The sequence below is a fragment of the Psammomys obesus genome, unplaced genomic scaffold (genome assembly GCF_907164565.1).
Source record: "Psammomys obesus unplaced genomic scaffold, mPsaObe1.curated_primary_1811, whole genome shotgun sequence".
NCBI classification, from domain to species: domain Eukaryota; kingdom Metazoa; phylum Chordata; class Mammalia; order Rodentia; family Muridae; genus Psammomys; species Psammomys obesus.
The window spans coordinates 21,057,162-21,071,877 of NW_026587216.1; the positions used below are offsets into that span (position 1 = coordinate 21,057,162).

General features: G+C 37.4%; 1 pseudogene; it reads left to right on the plus strand.

Annotated features, from left to right (window-relative positions):
• The first annotated feature begins 14,076 nt into the window (after positions 1-14,076).
• Positions 14,077-14,564, plus strand: LOC129673694 (60S ribosomal protein L29-like; annotated as a pseudogene).
• Positions 14,565-14,716: the final 152 nt, after the last annotated feature.

The window sequence follows — 14,716 nt, forward strand, 5'->3', positions numbered from 1 at the left end:
CTGTTACTTGTTTTCTCCTACTTCCAATGTCCATCCCATTTGTCTTTCTAGGTGAGGAATGATCATCTTACCCCAGGTCCTCCATCTTGTTTATCTTCTTTGGATGTGCAGATTTTAGTATGTTTATCCTATCTTTTAGGTCTAGTTTCCACTTATGAGTGAGACTATACCCTGTGTGTCTTTCTGCTTCTGGGATACCTCACTCAGGATGATCTTTTCTAGATCCCACCATTTGCCTGCAAATTTCATGATTTCCTTGTTTTTTAATTGCTGAGTAGTATTCCACTGTGTAAACACATCACGGTTTCTGTATCCATTCCTCCATTGAGGGACATCTGGGTTGTGTGGTTGTAATTTTAAAGAGAGCATATAAGAAACTTATTTGTATTTCCCCAGCTAAGCTGGGAAGCTTAACAGTTGATAAAGAGCTGGGCCAAGGATGATGGCTCAGGCCATTGATGCAAGTACTCAGAGGGCAGAGGAGGCAGATCTCTATGAGTTCGAGGCCAGCCTGGTCTACAAAGCAAGTCCAGGAAAGCCAAGGCTACACAGGGAAACTCTGTCCTAAAAAACAAACAAACAAAACAAAACAAAAGATGATGAAGAGCAGTGTAGTTATTGTCTCTTTAACAGTGATTGAACTGGATCAGCTGCTAAACCCACTACTGGTTCAAAACTTGCTCATACAGACCTTGCTTTATAAAAATCTTCCTTGACTTTCCCTCCACTTAATATGTATTCAACTTCTATTTGTGGGAGATTCTAAAATCGCAGCTTCCCCTATGTGCTAATTGCCTTTTTACTTTTTGTTCTTTATTGCCGCAATGAAAATTTCTGACAATTATAATGTTACTGGTTAGTGTGCATATTTGATGTGGAGGATATTTTTTTTGTTGTACTAGTAAATTAATTAGTATCAAATATGGAAAGCAAATTTTTTAACTACTGTATGCTTCACATTATGCAAAGAATTTTATTTTTTAAATTTTAAATCTTTATTAATTACAGTTTATTCACTTTGTATCCCACCTGTAGCGCCCTCCCACATCCCCTCCCAACCCCAACTTCCCTTCCTCTTCTCCACCCAAGTACCTACCTCAGTCCACTGAAAGGGGAGATCTTCTTCCCCTTCCTTCTGATCCTAGTCTATCAGGTTTCATCAGAAGTGGCTGCATTGTCTTCCTCTGTGGTCTGATAAGGCTGCATCCCCCTGAGGGGGAGGTGATCAAAGAGCAGGCCAATCACTTCATGTCAGAGACAGTCTCTCTTCCCTTTACTAGGGAACCCACTTGGACATTGAACTGGCATGTGTTACATCTGTTCAGGGGTTCTAGGTTATCTCCATGAATGGTCCTTGGTTGGAGTATCATTTTCAGAAAAGACCCCTTTGCTAGATTTTTTTGGTTCTGTTGCTCTCCTTGTGGAGCTCCTGTCATCTCCAGGTCTTACTATTATGCCCTTCAATTGAGGAATGATACAGAAATTGTGATACATCTACACAATGGAATATTATTCAGCAATAAAAAAAAAACAAACAAACAAGGAAATCATGAAATTTGCAGGCAAATGGTGGGAACTGGAAAAGATCATTTGAGTGAGGTAACCCAGAAGCAGAAAGGCATACAGGGAATATACTCACTTATAAGTGGATATTAGACATATAATATAGAGTAAACATACTAAAATCTGTACACCTAAGGAAGCTAATCAGGAAGGAGGACTCTGACTAAGACGCTCAATCCTCATTCAGAAAAGCAAAGAGGATAGACACCAGAAGAGGGAGAAAACAAGGAACATTACAGGTGCCTACCACAGAGGGCCTCTGAAAGACTCTACCCTGGAAGGAATCAAAGCAGATGCTGAGACTTATAGCCATTTTATATTTTAACTCATTTTGTTCCCGAAGAGAACTCAAGAGTATAAGATTCTTATGCAAATAGTCTAGATAAAGATCACTATCCAGAGCATTCTGATAGGAAAGGATGGATCTCAGATTCCATGTCCTCTCAGTCTTCACACTTAAGTTACCTCTATTTATCTACCTTTCCATCTTAATGAGATCATAAATTTTAAAATTTAGTTTTCCAAAGATGAACAGGTTATAGTTTGTGAATATAATGTAACTTAATGACTACCAGTGACTCCTACTCTCTTAATTCACAGTAATGTAGATAAATACCATGTGGTGTACATATTATTTTGTATATTTTATGTTTTAATGTTTAAAGAACCATGAGAGTATTACATTTGTTCATCGGTTCAATCAATATGTCTAAGCAAACATCTCAACATGCATTTGAGATAAATAAAAGATTGGAAAAGCATATTTATATGGTCTTGCATTCTAACACATGTTTATCTGGTACCTACTATGTGCCAGACAAATTTTAAACATCGTTTTAAGTGCTGTTCTATAAAACTTTTACGATTATTCTTCTAATTTTACAGATATGTACACTGGGTTTGACAAAAGTGAAATGACTTGAAAGTTGCTGAGTTTAAAAGATAAACTCAAGAGATGCGGTTCAAGAAATGGCAGAAAGGAGCTATGAATGAGCTCAGCAGGTTGGCAAACAGAAACGGTCCCCAGGCCACCAGGAACTTTTCACCACCACCAGGCACATCAGGCCTCTCAGCTGTGCTGCTGCTGCTCCAGCTGCTCACTCTTCTATGGGGAGGAGAGCATGGGGGGCACAGCGCTGCTCACGGAGTACAAACAGTATGGTCATGCCAAGGGTACTGACAGGGAAGTCCTGCACCAAAGGCAGAGTGGTGCATAGCAGCCTAGAGCTTGTTCATGCTGCTGTGGGCAAGGAGGCATCTTTTGCAATGGTATTGAGGATTGCAGACTCAGAATGAAAGGCAGAATGAAAGACACTGAAGGCTGCTGTGCCACTCTACAGCCCACCTCCAACAAATAGAAACAGTCTAGACGTGAAGCTATTGATGAGAGACATTAAGTTAATGACAGAAATGTTGAAGTGTAGCTCTTCACAGTTGATGGCTTCTGTGGCAAACTGACATGAATGACACTCAGTGTTCTTTAACGGGCTGGCCACTGGGAGTTTGATCAGGCTCCAAGGAGTATACAGACAACACAAATCAGACTTGTGAGGGTTACTTTTTTTTCTTTTTTTTCTTTTCTTTACACACACACACACACACACACACACACACACACGAGGGCAAAAGGGTGGGTGGGAGGGTGGACTGGGAATGGGAAGTGAGTGTGATCTAGTACATTGTATAAAAATCACAAACAATTAATAAAAACATTTTGTTGGGGAGAAAAAGATGAATTCAAAGGGTAAAACAAGATCTTTGGCAATGAACTTGAAATCCAGACAAGAGAAACACATTGACCAACCACTTTATTCAACCTAAGAGCTTGTTACTGATGTTATCAGAGAGCCATGGCTGCAGGGAACCCAGTGGTTCTTCTCACTGACAGCATCTTTATTCCTGAGATGGGCTTTGACGGTCCCAGACTAGCTTACTAATCACCCTTATATTCATCTGTGGAAGCACCATTACCATGAATGTCAGATAAAGTACAGTTGTTAGCTACATGTTTGTAGGAATCTGTTATCCGATATTAAGAAACAGCCTGCTACTCTGTGCTTCTAATGATAGAAGACATATTTTATGCTTCATGTTTAAATGTTCAGGTTATTCTTAAATTTTTATCTTTAACAGAATAGGGCTTGTTTTTAATTGGCTACATAGACTATGTAATCTCACATTAAAAATAATGTTTTACTACTAAATTATTCATAGGGTTGGATTTTATTTTTAGAGGTCATCAACCCATTACTGTATACAGTACCACCAAAGACAGAAACATTTTTGACAAAAAAATGTATGTATATTTCACATATAGCGTACAGTAAATGAGGGCTACAGAAGTATTTTCATTTTATAACGCAGCATAAAATACAGTGTGTATAAGAAAATACAAGTTTGACATCATTTGCTTTAGCCCAAAGTGTATCTTTATGTGGAATCAAGGACTGTATAACTGATTTAAAAATTCAAATTTAAATTAGCCACTAAAACTGATTTAATATATCATCTTCAAAAAAAAATCCCATTACTATGTATTGATTTAATTTTCTTGAGGGTGTTCCTGACTTCTTTTCTTTTCTTCTGAACGAGCAGATGTTAGTCTCATTCAATTTCCTTCTCACCACTGCAGTAGCACTTCCTGTAGGTCCAACTTAATGTCCTATCTTCTTTCCCATTAACCTTTAATACAAACACTTGATATCTCCTCTTTACTTTCAATCTGGTACATTCATCTCTCATTTCCTTCCTAATGTAACAGATGTGAGGAGAAAAGCTCAATCCTCCATAAAATGAAGAAAAAATAAAGTCTCAACATTGAGAAAACAGTATGACTCAATTACACACTTGGAATCAACACATTTACATACCCACTTTTCTAAGCTTTTTGCATCCTTTTATACTAAACTAATATTTTAAGAGAGATGAATGACATGTACTAATTTTTAATCTTTCTCTATTCTATCACCTGCAATTTCTCTAATCCATGCTTGAAATAAGCTTTTCAAGGGACTTAAATGCACCTGGAATTTATCTTTTTATCTCTGCTTCCTAGTCCAGTGACTGCCACAGTATAGATGGACTGAGGCAAGTAGCCCTAGTATTTGATCGGAAAGGAAACGTAAACCTTATTTTCACCAGTAGCTGGGGTGATAAGTACAAAGCTCTGGATGGCTGCAAGTCAATCCTCACAACTTCACCCTGTGTGAGTTCTCACCCTCTCTCTCAACTACTTTTCCTCATATTGCTCAGACAGTTCTTCAAAATCTAAGCAAGGATATGGTTTGTGTCTATGGTCAGAGTCCCAATGACCCAGCTGAGGCTGTAGTACCTTGCATGTTGTTAATACCTGCAGAGAGTGACCAGGTGAAACACAACTGAAAGAAAACACAAAGGATCTTTCATTCACATATCCCTGTAACATCTGCTGCTTAAACTGTCTGAATTAAATCTTCATTCATGGTACTGGAAGGCACTCAGCCAGAAGAGAAAGTTAAACCAACTCTACTCCAATTCCATCCATCCACAATAGTTACTTGCCTACATGATATCCTGGTACAACAGTGTCACAAACATTAGAGGAGTAAACAATCACTTATTAGATTTCAGACAGTTCCTGAGATAGAACCTATGTCTGACATTGCTCTGGTGTCCAAGAACTTGGGACTCGATAAGCTATGGACTTGAGAAAAACCAAATACTGTTTTTGTGGCAAATAAATGCAGCAATATAATGACTCCTGGATACATTCTGTTACACCTATAGATTAGTGTTTTGCTCAGCCATCATCAGAGAACCTTCTACCTGCAATAGATGGAGACAAGTACAGACACACATAACTACAAAGAGTACAGAGACTGAGTGACCTTGGAACACTGAGTCTTACATGGAATATCTTCATCAAACTTCTCCCTCAGCTCCAAGGGAACTTTGTGGAAGAGCAGGTAGAAACATTGTAAGAGCCAGTAAGAATGGAAGACAACAACGAAATAGGCCTTCGAGATACAACAGGCAAGTCATAAATACAAGCCAGTGACCAGCATTCTTCCATAATCTCTGTAGCAGTTTCTGCTTCAGGTGTCCACCTTCAATTCCTGCCATGTCTTCCCTGGATGATGAGTATAGGTCTTAAGATGAAAGCAACTCTTTCCTCCACATGTTTCTTTTGGCCATGATCTTTTTTAACATAGCTATAGAGGCCCTTAGAACAACAAGATAATAAACAATAGATCAGAAGACTAAAATAATAATGTCTGCTAAGAGTTATTTTATAGCAATGAATGACGCTGTGTGAGGACATATTAACCTATACAGGATGAACTACTAGAACATGGAAGAGGCAATCTTTCAAAGGTGTCCAGCAAATAATAATATAAGTGAATGACAGCATGTAATACAAGATAAGATTAAGCAAAGGTGGATGTGGACAGCTTGGAACTCAGAGTTCATTATGTTCAAAATGAGATAGAATGGAACATTCAAATCAGTAAAGCTTATGAAACTGAAAGACTTTGTTTTTGAAACTAACCAAACTGGTGCCCTGAGTACAAGGCCATCCATCTGTAGGAGGCATGGGCCCTAGGGAGATCAAAACTGGTGTGTACTCTAGAGCCTTAAGCTCTCAGTATCTACCAAATCACATTAACAGTGCCATGTCATGTCACCACCCAGCTTAAAGAGACCCATTCTACAACATAGTAGCAACCAAGTTCACACTATTTGGAGTCTCTATCAGAATCATTTCATTATTTAGGCCTAAGTGAAATCTTAATATTGACTATAATTTAATAATTTTGATACATATACATACATGTGTTTTTTCTAGTGTTACTTATCTGTTAGTTTGTACTGTTTTATTCTCTTTTCTTGAATGATTTCTGTTCCCTTAAGTATCAAGATAATCACATATTCATTACATTTTAAAAAGGTTAATATTCAAGGACTCATATCATTAATTGTCAGATTCATACCATAAAAAATTCTATTAAACACATGAAGGCTAAATCATCCTAGACAGTAGCACAAAGCCTGCTGTATTAAGGATTCTTACTATTCTTAAACGAAAAGTGTATATGATATAATATCTCACATATATATTATTAAATATTCTAAACAATTCCTGATACAGAAAGCAGATTCAGTATTTCTTTATATATATTTCATAAAGTTTAAAGGTGAAAAGATAATTCATATAAAATGTAATATATAATAAAGATGGTTGACTGAATTAATTTGGACTTTAGTGCTCAAAGGGGAAATTAAAAAAGGATACGAAATAGCATGTTTTCAAAGGAAATGCTGAATACTGTAATAATAATCTAACATTAAACAAATGACAAGGAAGTAGAAAGGTCATTGTAGTTTTAAAAGTGAATGGACTGCACTACTATCTTATCTCATTTCCAGTTCTAACAGTTCTTTCATCTTAAGATCTCTATTCATCTCAAAAAATGTAATTACCTTGTATAGAATTCTTTTTTTGTACATTGCAATTTCCATTTAAATGTTTAAGCCTTAACAGTTCTTTGCCTAACACCAACATAAACCTGAAGAATATATTGACACAAAGCTTTCTTCTATGGTAATATCTCAATTAAAACTCAAACATAAGACACTAAGTCACAATGACTAAATGTTAATGTCCTCAAGATTTATGTCTTTAAACATCTCCTACTGGCTAAAATATGGGAAGATCCTGTAGAAATATTAAGGAAGACATAATTGATTATATGTACTGTCTGAAGAAGAAATTGCTGAGGATAATTCTCAAATGCCAATCTAAAATAATTGAGCAAATGTAATTTCTGTCATGAATAAATACCAATGACATTCTGATTAGATTTTCATCCTAGAAACGTCAGACCATAGAAACAAAGAGGAGCTCAGTGGTTGCCAGGGGTTAAGGGTAGGGAGAGATTCAAATGAAAGGGCAGCATGAGCCAGTTTTTTTTTTTTTTTTTTTTTTTAAGAATAAAAAACCTTTTTTTTGGTTTTTTTTTTTTTGTGATGCTTGTATGTTTTTGTGCAATGATCAAAACATATAAACTGTATGCCAACAAAAAAAATCAGATTATGTTTAACTTAAAAGCAGAATAGAAATAGAGTACCTAAAACTGATAGTGTTCAGTGGTGTATTAACAGGAAATATATCCTAAAAAGAAAAATGATGTTAGAAAATTACCAGGAAAAACAGATAAAATTTTTTGGTTAGTTTTTGAAGACATGAAGTATAAATTAGGACACAGCAAGGAAAATATGATTAGTGCAGATGAGACATGCAGAGATAAAAATATCAAATTAAAATTCAGAGGCATATCAGGGAAATGCAAATCAAAATGACCCTGAGATTTCACCTTACACCGATCAGAATGGCCAAGATCAAAAACTCAAGTGACAGCACATGCTGGAGAGGTTGTAGAGAAAGGAGAACCCTCCTCCACTGCTGGTGGGAATGTAAAATGGTACAACCACTCTGGAAATCTATCTGGCGCTTTCTAAGACAATTAGGAATAGTGCTTCCTCAAGACCCAGCTGTACCACTGCTAGGTATATACCCAAACTTTGCTCAAGTACACAAAAGGGATACTTGCTCAACCATATTTATAGCAGCTTTATTTGTAATAGCCAGAATCTGGAAACAACCCAGATGTCCATCAATGGAGGAATGGGTACAGAAATTGTGGTATTTTTACACAATGGAATACTACTCAGCAATCAAAAAGGAGGAAATCATGAAATTTGCAGGCAAATGGCAGGATCTAGAAAAGATAATTCTGAGTGAAATATCCCAGAAGGAGAAAGACAAACACGGTATATACTCACTTATATAGAGCTATAAGATATGGTAAACATAATGAAATCTATACACCTAAAAAAGATAATCAAGAGAGCGGACATGGGATAAGATGATCAATCCTCGTTTAGAAAGACAGATGGGATGTGCATTGAACGTATGACAGGAGTCTACTGAGCGCATCTGAAAGACTCTAACTAGCAGTGTTTTCAAAGAAGATACAAAGACTCTTGACCAAACCTTCGGCAGAGTACAGGGAATCATAAGAAAGAAGGGGAGTTAGTCTGATGAGGAAAGGATAGGAGCTCCACAAGGACCAAATATATCTGGGCACAGGGTCTTTTCAGAGACTGACATTCAACCAAGGACTATGTATGGATATAACCTAGAACCTCTGCTCGGATGTAGCCCGTGGTAGCTCAGTAACCAATTGGTTTCCCATAGTGAAGGGAACAAGGACTATTTCTAACAGGAACTCAATGACTGGCTCTCTGATCTCCCCACCCCCCAAGGGAGGAGCAGTCCTGTTAGTCCACAGAGGAGGACTTTGCAGCCAATCCTGAAGATACCTGATAAAACAGGATCGGATGAATGAGGAGGAGGACCCCCCCCTTTCAGTGGTCTTGGAAAGGGGCAAGGTGGAGATGAGGGAGGGAGGGTGGGATTGGGAGGGAATGAGGGAGCGGGATACGGCTGGGATACAGAGTTAATAAAATGTAACTGATAAGAAAAAAATAAAATTAAAAAAAATTCAGAGGCATGTGGCAAGCACAGGGCCCATTACACACCAGGTGTAGTGCTTGGAGATCACTTCTCAATTTCTACTTCTAACCTTGCTGAGAATGCATTTTCTAAGGATGCTTTGTCTTCTTGAGCTTGCTCTAAGAATACAGTTTTCAGGATCCTGATCTCTACCTAGTAAGAAGCTCAGACAAGTTTTTTAGGACACAAAGTTTATAGGAAAGGAATGGCATCTAGCCCTGAGCTCTGGTGAAGAATTGTGCCCTACTGAATTGGTTTATCAAAGGACCTGGGTTCATGACAAACAAGTCAAGAGACAGTCCTGGGTCTTGAGCCCATTATTTATACATGATATCATCAGAAAAAGTTAGAAAACTGGTCCTGCCTTTTATTGCAAGACAACAAGATGTACAAGCAGCAGTCTAGAGGTACAAATTCTCATCTTCTTCCATAACTTCTCCAAAATGCTCTGCTTCATCTACCCTCATTAACATTGCTTTTGGAACAACAGAAATAATGGCATCATGTTCCTTTTCCAACTAACCCATAATGGATCCCCAGCTAGAGCACTCCATCCTCCATTGCTTCTAGCCACATCCCCCCAACCCCCCTTTGAAAATGAAGCATTAGAGACCTCAAGGTCAACCATCACCAAGCACCTTTTAAAGTTGACGCTCACCACTTTCGGGAAAGGGTCTAGCTACGGGAAGCTTCATTTCCCCAGGACATTTATTCATTTATATAATATTCTTCTTCTTGGGCCTCTTCTGCAATGGGACCCAGAAATACGTAGATGGCCACTTTAATCCTCACTGATATGATCCAATAATATTCATCTATTTGAAGTCATGCAAGACCCAGCTGTGAACGTCTCCTTTATAACCATTAAATTCTATGCCTGTTCTACTTATTGGTGATTTCAATTCTCACATAAAATTCAAAGCGCTTAGTTCTTAAATTATTGAATGTATTGGTCCATGATCTTCTCAGTCATCTAATAACATCTTACCATATTTGGAAACAGCCACAATTCCACCTTAGTCTACCTTGAATCCATTTATCCTATAAATCAATCACTGCTTCTCATCCCTCTCCTTCACCTGGTGTGAAGCAATGGCAACTTACTCTAGTAAACACTCTCCTGTATGTTTTACAACAACAGTTCAAGCTAACTTTCTATAGTGTTCATTTCAGTATCACTGAAGATGAATATATAAGAGAAAAATAAAAGTCATGCTTGCTAGTTTATTGTAATCAAAACTTTACATAGACTCTTCTGCCCATCTGTGTAAAGCTGTACTTATCTGATCTATTTTCCACCTATGATCTCTTCAGTCCCCTAAATTTTTAATTCTTTAAATGTAGCGTAGCCAATGACTTTCCTTCCTACATCAAGAAAATCGAAACCACAACAAAAAAAGCACAATAAACTTCAAAAAACTGAATTTACTGCATTTACAGACAGACTTCAGTGCTCAAAGCTAAGAAATCCCTTCTACATACCCACTGATAATTGTTTTCAGTTATTTGCCTTTCTTTCTTTAGCATCTCATTTTTCTTTTATACTGAATCATTCTATCAGTAAGCAAGAAGATAAAACTGAAAAAAAAGACGATGGTTAGGCAAAATCTACCTCACTCTTTGCAAGTTTGCCCTTTTCTCGCCTACAGTTTTTTGACTCTGAAACAGTTTATATGGAGTAGTCTATTTCTTTAGTCAGGTTCTCCTGCACCAATTAAGTTAAAGCTGATGCTACTACTTCAGAGAAGACATCAGTGAGGTCAGAGGACATTTTGCAGGAATTGCCGCCATCCATCACGTAGCTTCTGAGGAGTGGCCTTAAATCATTAGGACTAGTCAAAAGTGTCTGTATATGCTGAGACATCTTTCCACCCATATAGCTTCTTTATCTTAAATACAGTCTCCAAAACAGCATACCCTTCTGAAATTTATTTTGCAAAGACCATTCAAAATCTTCTATCAATTATATTTTTTAAGTATTTTGTTGAGATTATGATACAATTATAATATTTCTCCTTTCTCTTTTGTCCCTCCAAACACTCTCATATAAACTCCTGCCTGTTATTCAAATTCATGGCCCTTTTCCCTATTAATTGTAATATAAATACATAGCAATTTATTGTACATATGTTATATATGACAATTTATTGTATATATATTTAGTTGTATATATATCTATACATATATATGTATGTGTATCTATATATGTATTCATATGCATATATATATAGCAATTTATTTAATCTCTGGCCTCTAAATTAGAAATGCTTCAGGGTTCAGTCATTTGTATTTATGGCTCCACCCAGTTTATGGCTTCATGCCGTGTTTACATTGACACCTAAACTTATATCTCCTTAAATTACTGGACCGTGGCTTCAAGATCCTTTCCCTCAAGTTTGAATGAATCTAAAGCAGATTTCTGATACCCGGCTAATGTTGCACCTTGTGCAATGCCCTTCATTTCCTTTAAGGGCGATGTCACTCTTCCTGTTGTTCAAGTTCCAAAGCACACTGTCATTGTTGACTACTCTCATCACTATATTTTCTCTGGTAACAAATAAGATAGGGTTTCTCTGAGTAGCCCTTGCTATCCTAGAACTTACTCTGTAGACCAGGCTGGCCTCTCACTCTTGGAGTTCTGCCTGTCTCTGCTGACAAAGTGCTGGGATTGAAGGCATGTGCCACCAGTACCCAGAAAAGCTGATGGTCTTAAATGTCAAAATACAGTCACAATGATATGATTTCTTTTCTCTACCTCTTTTTCCAGGTAATTTCAGTTACAACATCTTTCATCATGAATATCAATTAATCTTCCGATCAACGTTGTCATCTTTTAGCGAACTCTCCACATAGCACCAGAGTCATTTCCATAGAACATAATTTATGTTTTGCCATATCCTGCCTGAAAACTTCCAGCAGAACCAAGGATCATTTATGGATATAACTTAGATATCCTAGAACCCCTGCTCAGATGTAGCCCATGGCAGGTCAGCATCCAAGTGGTTTCCCTAGTAAGGGGAACAGGGACTGTCTATGACATGGAACTCAGTGGCTGGTTCTTTGACCACCTCCCCCTGAGGGGGGAAAGCAGCCTTGCCAGGACACAGAGGAAGACAATGCAGACAGTCTTGATGAGACCTGATAAGCAAGGGTCAGATGGAAGGGGAGGAGGAATTCCCCTATCAGTGAAGAGGAGCATGAGAGGAGATGATGGAGGGAGGGTAGGATTGGGAGGAATGAGGGAGGGGGCTACAACTAGGATACAAAATGAATAAACTAATCAATATAAAAAATAAAAATTTAATTAAAAAATTTGACTCTTCCATGGTCTTCAAGGATCAAAGACAGTTTATGATTGATGATGAATATTTGGAAACAACACACACACACAAACACACACACACACACGAATTGACTATAGACCCAAATGTAAAAAACTTGTCAAGTATGGAACTGAGTTCTAATAATGATTTAGAATTACAATCTCCAAAACTAACTATTATTATCATTCTTTTAAGCAGTTGCTATTTATGATAATGAATATTGTGGGAAAATAGGCAAAACCATGCACATAGATGTGAGATATATATATATATATATGTATATGTATATGCCTACACTGAACTTTGATGAACAGGCATTTCCACATATCTGTTTTAGTTTTGGCACCACTTACCATAGCTAGGCTATATCACAAACCTCACCATTCTTCAGTTTCTCAACACAGGAATGATACATACAGTGTCACTGACTACAACTAGTCATAGTCTTGCCTTGTACAAGCAAAAGGAGATTTTACTCACTTGCTACAAACAGTTAATGGAGTAAATAATAAATGATTGCAGATGACACACGTTCAAGAAAGAACCCATATAAAGAAAATAAAACCGTACTGGTATAGTAAGAAAGTAAACATGAAATTTAAAAAATAAAACATTAAAAAACACAATCCTGCCAAAAAACAATGAAGAATAACATTTACAACTGGACCATCAAGATGCAATTAGACTCTACCAGTAAGTTTAAAATTTTTTCCAAACAGAATTGTTTTAACATTCTAATTTATTTTGTTCATGTGATATCCGTTTTACATTTTAATGTTTCTGACAATCGGTTAAACACTAAAGATGATCCAGAACACAATCACATTTCCATGTTCCACTTAGATTAGCATGCCAAACCATTCAATTATTTTTTTAATTTTTATTTTCTTTCTTCACAATTTATTATTATATGTCGCAACTGAAGCCCCCTCCCTCAGTTCCACCAGCCCCTCTCTCCCTCTTCCCCTCATCCCTCCTTTAAAATATAGATGTGTTTTATAATACCTAGGTACAAGTGACCCTCTCTAATTTTTAGTATTCCTTTAAGAAATCCTTTAAAAACATACATAAAATCTACAGTTATTGGAAATAATGACTAAAAATATACTTGGGGATTTTATGGGGAAAATAATTTACCTATTAATAATAAAAACAACAGGAATTTTGTGAAACTTAGCTATTATATAACAGTTTTACTCCTTATAAAACATTTATTGCTCAATCATGAAATAAAGTCATTCAACTTAGATTGAATGGATAAATATGAAGCTAGAGTTTCCATTGCATTTTATGAAGCTAAATTATCAATATGAACAAGAATCTATTGCAGAATCAATTCAGATATTTAACTATAAGTTGGTGTCACTTCAAAATGATTCTATGTCAAATTCAAACAAGATAGTGAAATGATATGCTTAGTTTTAAAATGGGGGAAAATAGAAGCATTTTCTTTCTTTCTTTTTTTTTTTGTTGTTGTTCTTAGCTTGTTAAATCTCAAGCACGAAGATTTCTCTAGTAACACAGCAGTGTTGCCCCATTGATTTCATGCTATGAAAACTATAAACCAAAGATTATAGCATAATTATTTCCTACTTCCAGTCCAGGCGCCTCAGAGCTGCAGGTTACCATACAGACATGGCCAAGTCCAAGAACCACACCACACACAACCAGTCCCGTAAATGGCACAGAAACATCACCAAGAAACCCCCGTCACAAAGATGAGAATCTCTTAAGGAAGGAGACCCCATGTTCCTGAAGAGCATGCACTTTGCCAGAAATCACAAGAAAAGCCTGAAGAAGAAGCAGGCAAACAACACACAGGCAAAAAGGGTGCCAGCAGAAGCCACCAAGGCCCTTGTGACGCCTGAGGCCATTAAGCCCAAGATGCCAAAGGGCCCCAGGCCCAAACTCAGACATCTGGCTTTCTTCACTCACCCCAAGCTTGGAGGCAGATTTGCAGCTACATGGCCAAGGGTCATGGGCTCTGCCAACCAAAGCCCAAGGTTCAAAACAAGGCAGAGGCCGCAGCTTCAGCTAAGGCTCAGGCTTCAACCCCAGCTCAGGCTCCTAATGGTGCCCAGGCCTCTGTGAAGGTCCCATGGGAATGGCTTTTGCCAATGTGAAGACAGAATGGACTGGTGTGATACACCCACCTACACACCATTTACAGATGACCAGGGTCCTATGGTGTTTTTACAAACACAGTCAAGGCAAGATCTGTAAAAGAAAAGAAGAAGAAGAAGAAGAAGAAGAAGAAGAAGAAGAAGAAGAAGAA